The sequence below is a fragment of the Phocoena sinus genome, chromosome 8, assembly GCF_008692025.1.
Source record: "Phocoena sinus isolate mPhoSin1 chromosome 8, mPhoSin1.pri, whole genome shotgun sequence".
Lineage (NCBI taxonomy): Eukaryota > Metazoa > Chordata > Mammalia > Artiodactyla > Phocoenidae > Phocoena > Phocoena sinus.
This window is the reverse complement of record NC_045770.1, coordinates 73273811-73286494: the sequence shown is the minus strand read 5'-3', so window position 1 is coordinate 73286494 and position 12684 is coordinate 73273811. Positions and strand designations below refer to the sequence as shown.

Genomic DNA, 12684 nt, shown 5'->3' with positions numbered 1-12684 from the left:
GGAGCCGGGATGGACACCTTGCCCGGGCTGGGCTGGTAAGTGTCACAGGTACCAGGAACTATATGGTGAGGCCATGGGGCATGGGTAGGGGTGGTCCTCTAGGCTCAGAGTTGGGCCGTGTGGGGTCACGTGGGGAAAGGAAGCTGCGTGGAGAGGCGCAGGGCAGGCCCTGACAACAGAGGAGACCAGGGGTCCTGACGACTCCTCTGCTCCCATGGGGAAGGTCCTGCTCTTTGTTTCCAAAAGGTTCCTTGTATTCCTCTAAAATCCAGTCCCCCTCCCCTTCTCCTCCACCTGGCTCTTCCTAGAGGAGGCTGCTTTTCCTTGCAACCCAATCAACCCTAAGCTAAGAGTTCAGCTCTAGTGTCACCTCCATAAGAGCCTCCCTGACTGCACCACATGGAGAGAGATGACCCTAGTCTCTGGGCACTCTCAGCTCTGTGTCCCCACCAAGATTCACTGTCATCGTTAGGGATGTTTGCATGCCATTCTCCCCTCAGACTGAGCTCCTCCAGCCATGGACCAAGCTCGTTCTGTGTGTCCGGATTTCCCAATTAATCACCCAATGGGGTACAGTGTCTGGTACCACAATGGATAAATAGATGAATAAAGGACAGGTGCCACTCGGCTCTGCCCACAAGGAGCTTTCAGGCAGGTGGGGAGGCCCCTCTCACACCGCAGGAGCACACGATGAGGCAGACATCGGGGTCGGGGTGGGAGCAAGCTCTGAGCCCGGGGTGGGGGGAGGTCAGGGAGGGCTGGTGGGCGTGGCAACCCGAAGGAGAAATTGTAGAGGCTGTGCTTGGGCGACAGTGACATCCCGAGCAGGCCGAAGGCAGGCAGAGCAGGGAGCGCTTCCGAGGGGGCCTGTGGGCGTCGGGAGAGGCAGCAATTTGGGGTGTGTGATGGAGATAAGGCCAGACTTAAGCGGAAGTTCCAAGGTGGGAACTCTGATGGGAAGTGTCAGTGGGGCCCATCCTGGGGCCTTTGGTCACTCACCCACTTAGCTGACGTCCAACCAGGCACTGTGCCCACTGCCAGCTACTACAGCAATGACAGATAGCAGAATTCAAAGGCTAGACTGGAGCTCTTAAGAGAATACCACTGCATCTGCTGTTACAAGGACCCGGAAATAGTCAGCTCATAACCAAAGCATTTGTAGAGCGTTTTACAGCATATAAAGTGCTTTCTCACATGTTAATGATTACAAAGTCCTGTGGTATAGGAGGAAGAGAGTGACTGTGGCTGCAGAAAGCCTGAGTTAAGGTCTTGCATCCTCTGTGCAGCTCATGATAACCCCCGAGCTTTGATGTCCTCATCTGTAGAACGATGACCATGGCTAGTGTTGACTGAACACCCACTGCAGGCCAGCTACTGTTGTAGTGCTTTTATATGTATATGTATAATATTTTATATGTATAATATTAACTATTTTAAACTTCAAAACAACCCTATCAAATAGGTACTACTGTTACCCCCATTTTGCAGATGTGGAAACCGAGGCTCAAAGGAGCTAAGTAATTGGCCTGAGTCACACAGCTGCTCAGCAGAAGAGATGAGATTTGAACACAGTTATTCCGGCTCCAGAGTCCACGTTCCTAGCCGCAAGGCTATACTGCAGATCCCGACAGCGGGCCTACCTCCGAGGTTTCGGCAGACTCATAAGATTAACAGACATGTAATTGGTTAGAGGTTAGAGGTCAATATTGACCATTGTGATTCTTCTGTCTGACGCTCATGGTGCTTCAGCATTTGGTTGCTTTAGCAGATGCTGTTGACACTCTGGCATCACTGTTGGCCGTGCCTAGAGATCACCCACAGACAGTGGCAGTGGCCCTCTGCATGGGGCCATTCTCTCTCTCTGAGAGATGCTTGGCCACCAAACACGGCAGGCCAGAGGTTCTGGGGTGCTCACACTCAGAAGCACCCCGCAACCAATGAGGTCTGTGAGTTGGTGGATAAATACGTCAGTGGGCCAATTCCGAGGTATGCCCCACACAGTCCCTCAGAGGGTCCCTAACAGGACTGAGCCCCAGCTTCCCACAACAGTCACCCACCCACGAGGCCCCTCTTATGGACCTCCTCCTCTCTTTGCCTCACTCCCCACCCTCATAATGCTGCCTGGAATCATCTCCCAAAGAAACTACGTGCATCGCATCGCAATCCTTCCCTCAGGGTCAGTTTGGGAGGGACCCAAACTAAGACGGGTGCAAGCTGGTTTGGAAAGAGAAGAAAAGAAGAGCTATTACCCATTGAGGTTTGAGGTTTTTCTGGACACATGTGACTAGGGGAAGAGCTGTGGAGGGAGGGGCACACACAAGCCCTCCCACGGAAGGGGAAAAATCCCAGGAAGTGGGGAAATAGACCAGGTACCCCTCATGCTGGCTGTCAAACAGGACAGCCTCCCCCGAGCCCAAATTTCACCTGACGCTCCAAAAAAGATTGGCCATCAAAGGATTTTTGGCAAGAGCCCCCGTGCCTCTGGAGTAGACTAAAGGGGCATTCGTTGCAACTCTGGGATGTGAGCACAGAATAAACACAAATAAGCTCCCCTTGTCTAAATAAACTGAGGTACAGTTTTATGAAGCCGTTTTCTTTTTCTCCTCACCCTCCCACACTCCTCTCCTCAAAGGCCACGCTTGTTTGCTTACTTACTTAATCCCAAACCCTTTGCACCTTCAAAGGGCCCCTTTGTGTCTGGGATGATATGGAGCGTTGCTGCCTCGTAGACCCGATTTTCCAAATGAACTTCCAAACACAGAAGAGCCCAGATGATTGACAATGAGGCAGCATCATGGTTTGGGCCAACGGATGAAATGAACAGAAGGCAAGAAGGAAAACACGAGAAAGGATGAATTTTCAGCGGGTTCCCCCAGCCAAATAGTTTGTAATTTCATTGGAAAGGATCCTCATGAGGAAAGAGACCAAAAAACATGGTGGAAAAACAGCAAATTACTGGCCCAGCAGTGTGGCTTCTTTCTTTGACAAGTTGGTCATAAAGGAAGAGGGACAGGACGCATGGGAAAGGGCTGAGAGCTGGCCCGCATGGTGGGAAAGAGGGCTTTGTCACCTCAAAATGAGGGTGGCCCTTGGGCCAGGTCCAAAAGATTCTCCACCCACTTCATTCATCACTGAAGCTGCAGAAGCACTGAGAACAGAGGGCATCTGGCCGGAGCCACCGTGGAGGGTCCACACGGGGAGAAGCTTTCAGAGAACACAGTTGGAATGAAAAGCCAACCCAAGAATTTTTAAAAAAGAAAGCTGGCCGTGAAAGAACATATTATTCAGAGCCGATCAAAGAAAAATCAGGGAGGGTATTTGCATTGTGAGGTACCCAGTTCCCTAAAGGTTCAAGTCCTTCCAATAAGAGGCAGGATCACCTAGTGGTCAGAAGGCTGGCTGTGGAGCCAAACTGCTTGGGAGGGAATCCCCAGCTACACCACTGATGGGCTGGGTGACCTTGGCAAATTACATAAACTTTCTGAGCCTCAGTTTCCCCATCTGCAAATCAGGGCTGATGATAACAATTGTACTTACTTCAGGGAGTTGTCGGTGAGGATTAAATGAGAACATACATCTAAAGCACCTAGAAAAGTGTCTGGCAGATAATAAGTTACCAATACATGTTAGCTCTAATTACTACATGGCTTCCAAAGACAATAGCTCCTCGGCGCTACAATATTCTCACAGGTGCAACAGAATAAAAGTTAAAAAGGCAAAGCAGCATGAAAGCAGGTTCAGAGGAAAGAAGAATGCCCTGAAGCTAGGAGGCTGGAACAAAACCGTGGATGGCCTTACCTGAGCGTATCCCCCAAGGAGCACAGACGACCGGTCGCTGTGCCTGCCTCCCGTGCTGGGGAACCCTGAGGTCCCTCGCATGCCCAAGTTCTCCTCAGTGCGGTAGGAAGGCCCCCTTAGACTGTGGATCAGAGGCGTGGCCGAGGCTGGGGCTCTGTCCTCGCAGGGGAAGTGGCACACCCCCTCCTCACCCTGTAAAGCAGCTCTGCCACCCGGCTGTGCCTGTCGCTGCCATGGTTAGCGGCTGGGACTGGTCCCCGGGGCAGCGGAGGGGCATGTCGCAGGCACGGTTCACAGTGTGGTCTGTCTGTGCAGAGGGTGGCACTTCTCAGGCCCACCTGCCTTGAGAGCAGAGCCCCATCTCCATCATCTGCTTGGGATCAAGGTCTCAGCTTTCCTCCGCGGAGGTGTCTTCATGGGGGAGAACCGGCCATGGGCACGCCTCCACTCAGACAGACGCACGCACCCTGGCGAAACCCACCATTTGGTGCAAACGTTCCACACGCACCCCAGAAGCCCAACTTTTCCATTTAGACCTCTGCAGCTTGGGAATGAAGCTGGAATTACAGCAAAGACAAAGGGGCCGCTATCAGTAAATATTTCTGAAACAACAAGCAACTAATTGGGACTTACTGTTGTTATAAACCTATACGGCAGGCAGTAATTCAACTGCAGCTAATGGGAATTCCAGCACCAGCCTCTGCCCCCACTACACGACGACTCCCCTCGCCCCGGGCGGAGGGGTCTGCTGCTGGAAGAAACAAATGGTTTCTTCGCAGCCCTCTGAGAGACAGTAGTCATGCTGGAGACTTCTGCCCGGGGGACGTCAGTGTGGCCGAGCAGTGGGGTGAGACAAGGCACAAGTGAGAAGCCCAGGAGCACAGGAAGGCTTCTAGATCGTCTGCCATGCCCCCTCAGGATGGTGACATCATGCCTGTGGGAAATGGCTGCGGGATGCTGTCAAGTCAGTGGAAAAAGAGCTGAATCGCCTCTTTTATAAATAGATTTATTGAGAACCTTCTAACGCACCGGGAGCTCTCAGAGATTCATTTATACACATTATTTCCTTGACTCCTCCTAACAGCCTTAGGAAGGAAAGGAGGTGCCATTAGGAATGGAAGAGGGCAACCTGGCTCACAGAGAGGAAGTCACCTGTGGGAACTCACCTGGCCGCTGCACAGTGAAGCCAGGGTTGGAAACCGGGAGGAAGGGGAAACTTTGGGTGACATTCCTGCAGGCAGGCTGGTGATGTGGGAAGCAGGTGTGGAATCTGGGGACAGCTGGGTGTGGCTACTTACTAACTGCCTGGTGAGCTTGTCAAGTTACCAAAACATTCCATGCCTCAGTCTCTGCGTCTGTGGACTGGGGATGATCATGCCTATCTAGTGGGTCTGCTGTAAAGACCACACGCTGTAACACGTTGCATATAAAGCATTCGACGTAGTGCTTAGTGCATGGTAAATGCCCAGTAAATACCAGTTATTTAAAGATGCTGTCGAGATGCTCTCCAAGAAGCACCGAGGGTTGGAAGAAACTCATCGTCTGAGCACGGCAGAATTTTTGTGATAGTGGAAGCTGTGGAAGTTTCAGCAGAGTGTCTGTCTGCCTGTGTCCCTGGGGAAGGGGGCAAACCAACCCAGCGGGCTGGCTCCGCTCTGAGGCCACTGCCCTGGTGTCCAGGGCAGCGGGAAGCTGGCCAAGCTCCCAGACAGCCTGTCTCGGACCTGGAGCACAGAGCCGTTGCCTCACCAGCTTGTAATGAGCTGCGTCTCCATCCTGATTAGGGGAACAATCCTCACTCAGAGGGACTCAGGGGAAGGAAGTGACCGCGTCGTGGGGACAGGGCATAACCTCGTCTCCCAAGGAGGGGCTGGCTTCTGGGGAGCTGGTGACTTGGAGGTCACAGCCCAAGACGGTGCCCATCCCCCTGGAGGAGGCTAAGCAGACCCCACTGGGGCAGGTCTGGGTCAGAGCAGGCGACGAGCTGAGCCGCTCAGGCCTCCGTCTGCAAGCCTGGGAGGCAGCTGCTCACGGGCTCTGGTTTGCCAAGAGGGGCAGGCAAGGAAAGTAACATTCTCTGGGCACATTCTGGGCACCAGGCCGGATGCCAGCCCTATGACATCATCACTGTCATCAACATTGTCCTATTAACTCAAATGTTAGAGCACCATCTTTTCCAAAACTGTAGATTGCAGCCCGTTACTGGGTTATGAAAACAGTTTAGTGGGTGACAAATAGCATTTTCTAAATAACGTGATAAAAAAACCAGAAAATTTCAGGGAGCATTGCGCTGAGCGAGGATTAGTATCGTGCTGTGGAACTTTCATTTCCTGAACGTGTCTGCAAGTGTTTGGGAGCTGGGTTGTAACGGGGATGGAAATCGTGCTCTTTCTTAAAGTTGTTGTAGGGATTGAATGAGTTAATGTTTTAAGTGCTTAGTGCAACGTAGCGGAGGCTGCCAGCAGCCACCCAAGTCCCCCTGGAGATAGTTCAGGCCCCCTGTACGTGCCTTCCTGGATGTCTCTGTCTCTGTCTCTCTCTGGTCGTGGAAATATGCTTAGTTCAAGGTCAGGGCAGGTAAAAGCATGGCAGAATTAATGTCCCAGGATCAACCCTCAGCCTAGGAGGACTGGGGGATGGTGGATAAACACCGCATCCTCCTCCCCCCTCACCAAACCAGTGCAACAATTCTGACGCATATCCCCCATGATCTCTCTGAGCCCCAGATGCCCACAGAACAACTCCCTTCCCCGTCTCCCTTCCTCTCTCTCTCTCCACTTCCTGGGATCCCCTCCCAAGTAAACTTCTTGCACCTATATCCTTGTCCTGGTGCCTCATCTTATTTTGCATGAACTCAACCTAAGATAAGCAGATTCTGGCAAAAAGTAAGTGCTTCATCACGTTCATCTAGAGACAGGATCTGTTCAAAGGCTTCACATGTATCATCTTACTTAATCTTCACCCCAGCCCTATAAGGTAGGAACTGTGATAGTCCCCATTTTCCAGGTAAGGAAACTGAGGCTTAGAAGAGTTAAGAACATTGTTCAAGGTCACATAGATAGAAAGGAGAGAGCTCCATTCTGAATCCATGTGTGTTACTAAAGCCCCGTTCGCACCCTCTGCTCTCCATTTAATCCACACAACCACCCCGCCAGTTAGCTACTGTCGTTACTCCCATTTTACAGATGTGGAGATGGAAAGTTCAGGGAGGTAAAGCATTCAATTCCCACACTATTCACTGCCAGCCTGGGACCCCTGGCCCTGTGCTTCCCATGACATCAGGCTGCCTCCCAGTGCCCTGGAAAGGGTAGGCATGGAGAAAAAAAAAATCCCCGCAGTGGAAACTGGCAGCTCTTCACCAAACCTGTGGTACAGGAGAGAGGTAAGATGTGGATGAAAGAAGGGACAATTCTAGCAGGCTTACGGGGATTTCCAGATGGAAGTGTGTTCCAACGGTTGTGCCTCAACTTCTCAGCCTGTTAACGGGGCTGCTGAGCTGACGTTAAATCCCTCTGCTCACTGCTGGCTTCAACTCTTATCTTCCCATCCTTATCTCCAGCAGCCCCACCATTTCCACCCAAATCCCGTGAGTTGTGCGTGCCTAAGGTCTGAGCTCCATCTGCATGGCTCACGGTGATTACTCACTGCCCATCTGCTGCATGCCGGGCAGCGTGCTGACCACGGTGCCTCAGCTTCCTCATCTGGTATATTGGGATCATCTTAGTATCTTCTTCACGGGTTGTTATGAGGATTAACTGAGCTACTTGTGCAAAGCACATATCTGACCAAGGACTCTCAACTCCACATTAAAAAACCAAACAATCCAACTAGAAAATGAACAAGTGATGTGAAGAGCCATTTTCCCGAAGAGGATATTCAGTTGGCAAATAGGCATGTGAAAAGATGCTCAACGTCACTCACTCCTGGGGAAATGCAAGTAAGACCATGGTGAGATGCAACACCATACCTATTAGAAGAGCTAAGATTTAAGAAAAAATAGCGACAACACCAGATGCTGGCAAAGATGTGGAGAAATGGAATCACCCATACATTACTGATGGGAATGTAAAATGGTACAAGCCGCTCTGCAAAACAGTTGACTCTTTTTTTAAAAAATCAAACATACACTTACCATATAACCCAACAATTACACCCCTGGGCATTTATCTCAGAGAAATGAATTCTCAGATTCACATAAAAACTTATACATGAATGCTTGTAGCAGTTTTATTTGTAATAGCCCCGAACCAGAAACAACCCAGATGTCCTTCGATGGCTAGACCATGGTACATCCACACCATGGAATATTACTCAGCAACGACAAAGGAATGAACTACTGATGCATAAAACAACTCGGATGGATTATGCTGAGTGAAAAAAGTCAATCTTACAAGGTCACATACCTTGTCATTCCATTCAGATAACATTGTTGAAATGACAAAAGTATGCGGATGGAAAACACAGTAATGGTTGCCAGGAGTTAAGCATGGCAGAAGGGAGAAGCGTGGCTGGCAAAAAGTAAGCCACCCTTACTGGCTTACTGGTAGAAGGGAGAAGGGTGGCTCTATAGAGAACTAGCATAAGGCAGATTTTTGTGGAGATAGAGTAGATCTGTGTCTTGATTGTGGTGGTGGTTACACAAATCTACACAAGTGGACACAGAAGTGTACTCACACACCATCATGCCATTGTCAGTTTCCTGTTTTGATACTGTACTACAATCGTGTAAGATTTAACCACTGGAGAAAACTGGGTGCCCTCACAAAGGATCTCTCCACACTATTTTGCAATTTCTTGCAAATCTATAATTATTTCTAAAATTAAAAAAAAGTGTTTTAAATGAGCTTGTAAAGAGTTTAGATCAGTGCCTAAGTCAACACTTAATATTAGCTCTCATTATTATTATTTCATTTTCGTTATTACTTCATCTTATTTAATGTTCACAATAAACTTATGAAAAAAGGGTTTTTTACCTCCATTCTACAGACTGGAATACTAAGACTCAGACACATTAGGTAACTTGTCTAAATTTACATATCCATAAAGACCTAGGAATTGAAGTTCAAATCCATGGACTTCCCACATATATGCGAATCCCCAGTAAACTAAAAATCTTTGCCCTCACTGAGTTTATAACATAGTAACAGAAGTAAGAGATATTAACTTAAACCCAAGCAGAATACCATACATGCTGTATAAGTTCTATGGAAGGATGGGAGAAGAAAAAGTTAAAAATTCCAGCTGGGGAGATTTAGGAAGGCTTCCTGGAAGAGGTGGCATTTGGGATTGTTTTGAAGAATGAGTAGGAGCTCAGTAGGTATAAAAGGGGGTACTGGTGCAGGAAAGGACATTCCAGGTAGAGAGAACCTGATGGCTAAGGGGTGGGAGAGCTTGGAGAACAGTGACAAGCTCAAGGTGGCTGAAGCTGCTGGCATGTGATCAGAGGCAGAGGCAGAAGGAAGGAAAAGCAGAGGGCAGTCGGTGAGAATAGGGTGGGGATTGGGCTTGTTCTCCCAGCTTTTGCTCACTGTGGCCTGCAAATTGGAGTCTGCCATGGAAGCCTAAAGGCCAATGTCTAGAATGCATGTGCTGTGAAAACAGTGCACAACAAGGCACCAGGCTTCTATTTATGCTGAAAAAGCCGGGTAGAGCTCTGCAGTGGGTTCTGGGGTCCCAGGAAACAAGGAGACCTTCTGTTTCAGGACCTCAAGGTGACGTTTTCCAGGGTCCTCCCAAGACCAGCCCTAGTGGATCGTAAAGGCAAACCCCTGCCCCTTGCGGGCTTTGGAATTTTATCTTTCAATAATAAGTCATGAGCCCTATCACACCTGTACTTAGTAATCTCCCCACCCCATCAATGACCACTGTGCAGTCAGGATCCAGGTCTTTCTGGGTCATTGTTGAATGCAGCTTGGAGTTGACCACGTAGAGGTTCCATATTCAATTCCATTCGATCAATCCAATATCTATTTATTGGGTGCCAGCTAAAAAAAGACCCTGTGCTAGGATCGGAGGTGAAAGAACAAGACGCAGTCCCATAGTGGAGAAGAGACAACCACAGGACACCTCACACAAGGCAATGGCAGTGCCGACCATCTAGAGGCAAAGGGATGAGAAACTACCCTGGACTTTGATTGGTGGAGATGGTCACATCTGCATGACTTATCTTTAAAAAATATGTTCCTAAAGCCATTGTGGAAAACAATATGAAGGTTCCTCAAAAAATGGAAACTACCATGTGATCCAGCAATTCCACTCCTGGGTATATATCCAAAGAAAACAAAAACACTAATTCAGAAAGATACATGAACCTTAATGTTCATAGCAGCATTATTTACAATAGCCAAGATATGGAAGAAAACTAAGTGTCCATCAACAGATAAATGAAGAAGATGTGGTATATACATACAATGGAATACTGCTCAGCCACGAAAAGAATGAAATTTTGCCATTTGCAACAAATGGATGGACTTGGAAGGTATTATGCTAAGTGAAATAAGTCAGACAGAGGAAGACAAATACTGTATGATGTCACTTATCTAAAACATACAACAAACTAGCAACTATAACAAAAAAAGAAACAGACTCACAGATGTAGGGAACAGTGATTACCAGTGGGGAGAGGGAAGGGAGAAGGGGAAAGATAGGGGTAGGAGATAAGAGGTACAAATACTGTGTATAAAATAAATAAGCTACAAGGAAATATTGTACAACACAAGGAATATAGCCGGCATTTTGTAATGACTATAAATGGAGTATAACCTTCCAAAATTATGAATTACTATGTTGTACACCTGAATCTTATATAATATTGTAAATCAACTATACCTCAATAAAAAAATGTGGAGGTAAAGCCTCATTCTTAATGAGAAGGGCACTGTTGGTCATATTGTCCAGAAATTGTTAATGGGACTAAACTGAGACACAAGTTCTGCTTACATCACAGTAAATTTATTGAAATGGTGATAATGAGACTGTTGACCTTTTTGCTAAGGTCATGAGTGAAAACTGGATGTACCACAACTGCAATACGAGAAATGTGTTAAGGAATAATGCATTTTAGATCATTAGCCAAAATAGCAATGTACTTCCTGCAGTTCAACTGCTAGAGCCCCAAAGTGAATTATTTGAAAAACGAGATCCCAAAGATTCTAAGTGGGATACTTTTTGAAGTACGTCATCCTTATTCAAGTGGAGATAAAAGAAACCCAACTAAGAAAATTGTGACCAGGCTGACTGACAGAACAACTGTGGATGAAGTATGGGATCTTTTAAAAATGCCTATCTTTTTTTTTTTTTTTTTTTTTTGCGGTACGCGGGTCTCTCACTGTTGTGGCCTCTCCCGTTGCGGAGCACAGGCTCCGGACGCGCAGGCTCAGCGGCCATGGCTCACGGGCCCAGCCGCTCCGCGGCATGTGGGATCCTCCCGGACCGGGGCCCGAACCCGTGTCCCCTGCATCGGCAGGCGGACTCTCAACCACTGCGCCACCAGCGAAGTCCAAAAAACGCCTATCTTGAAGATAAGTTTGACTCAAGTTTTGGAGGAACTAAGGTAACCTTGATAGGCAGTGGAATGAATCACAGTGTGTGAAATTCCTTAACCAAAAATTTATTGGCTTAAAAAAAATGCAGAGGTGGTACTTGATTGTCTGTGGGTCTTTGCAGTCAGGAGTTTTGTTCAAATAACTTCCTCACCTCTCCGTGTCCATTTTGGTTTGCCTTTCCCAGACTGTCCCTGAGGCCTGGAGCAGCTGATGATTTTGGAAAATGGATTTTGAGCTGTAAAGGATAGCTATTCCAGATGTATACTCAGGTTTCAGAAATAAGAATTAGATTTAAAAGAACAGCTGAGAGAAGAAATTAACACACTATTGTAAATCAACTCTACTTCAATAAAATTAAAAAAAAAAAAAAAAAAAAAGCAGCTGAGAGACCTCAGCAATCTTCTGGGACAATCGCTTTCAACCTGGTGTTTTTGGAGGCTAAGAGTTCTGCAGAGGTGCCCCGGGGGGATGGGGTGCTGGGAGACAACCCTGTGGAAGGGGGATGCTGAGGGCCTGGTCCCGGGGTCTCCACCTGCATCAGGCAGAAGAGGTCAACGTAACCTTTCTTACACATTGCAGTTCCAAATACGCTGGAAAAAAACACTGTGTAAGGTTTAAAACCTCCAAAGCTAGTCCATCATGATCACCTCATCATATTTTACAGTAGCTGATTTTGAGTGTTTTGCGTGTGTCAGACACTGTTAAAGGGGCTTTATGTCCATTATCTCATTTAATCCTCATAGCGCCTTTAAGAGGTAGGTACCATTATTAGCCCCTTCACATAGGAGAAAACTTAGGCCCAGAGGTTAAGTAATTTGACCAAAGCACACATACCGTAAGAGATGGAGCCTGGCTTTGAACCCATGCAGTTGCCTCTTGAGCCTGCACAATTTTCCACCACGAGGTGCTGGAAGCTGAGGCCCAGGGAGAGGCAGGGACTTGCCCTAGACCTCACAGTGGGCTCAGGGCAGACCATTCCCCCTCAGGGCCTTCTTCCTCCTTCCTTCCCTCCCTCCCTCTCCATCCTGCAGTATACTTCCTAGAACCGACTCACAAGTGGCTTTAAATAGACCATCCCTTGGTTACCAAGCATCTGTGCTCTCATGAGGGGAGCCTCTGAAGGAGATGGAGCTGTGATAACAGATCTGCTTTGGAGCCCCCTGTTCTGAATGGTCCTGGGGCGCTCTCCTGGCCTGTGGCCTCACTTCCCACCCTCTGCTCTAGATGCAGTTGAGGACCTTGGGCACAGCATCCCAGGCCCTTCACAGTCTGCACTCTGTCTGTCTGCCCTGTCTCACCTCCGTTTGCTCCTCTACACATATCCTTGCTACTGCAGCTATGT

At 48.2% G+C, this 12684-nt stretch overlaps 1 non-coding gene across 1 annotated transcript; it reads left to right on the top strand.

Moving 5' to 3' along the window:
• Positions 1-10650: 10650 nt before the first annotated feature.
• LOC116758877 lies at positions 10651-10784 on the top strand. The gene has a single exon (XR_004351265.1). It is a non-coding gene; the product is annotated as a small nucleolar RNA SNORA1 (small nucleolar RNA).
• Positions 10785-12684: the final 1900 nt, after the last annotated feature.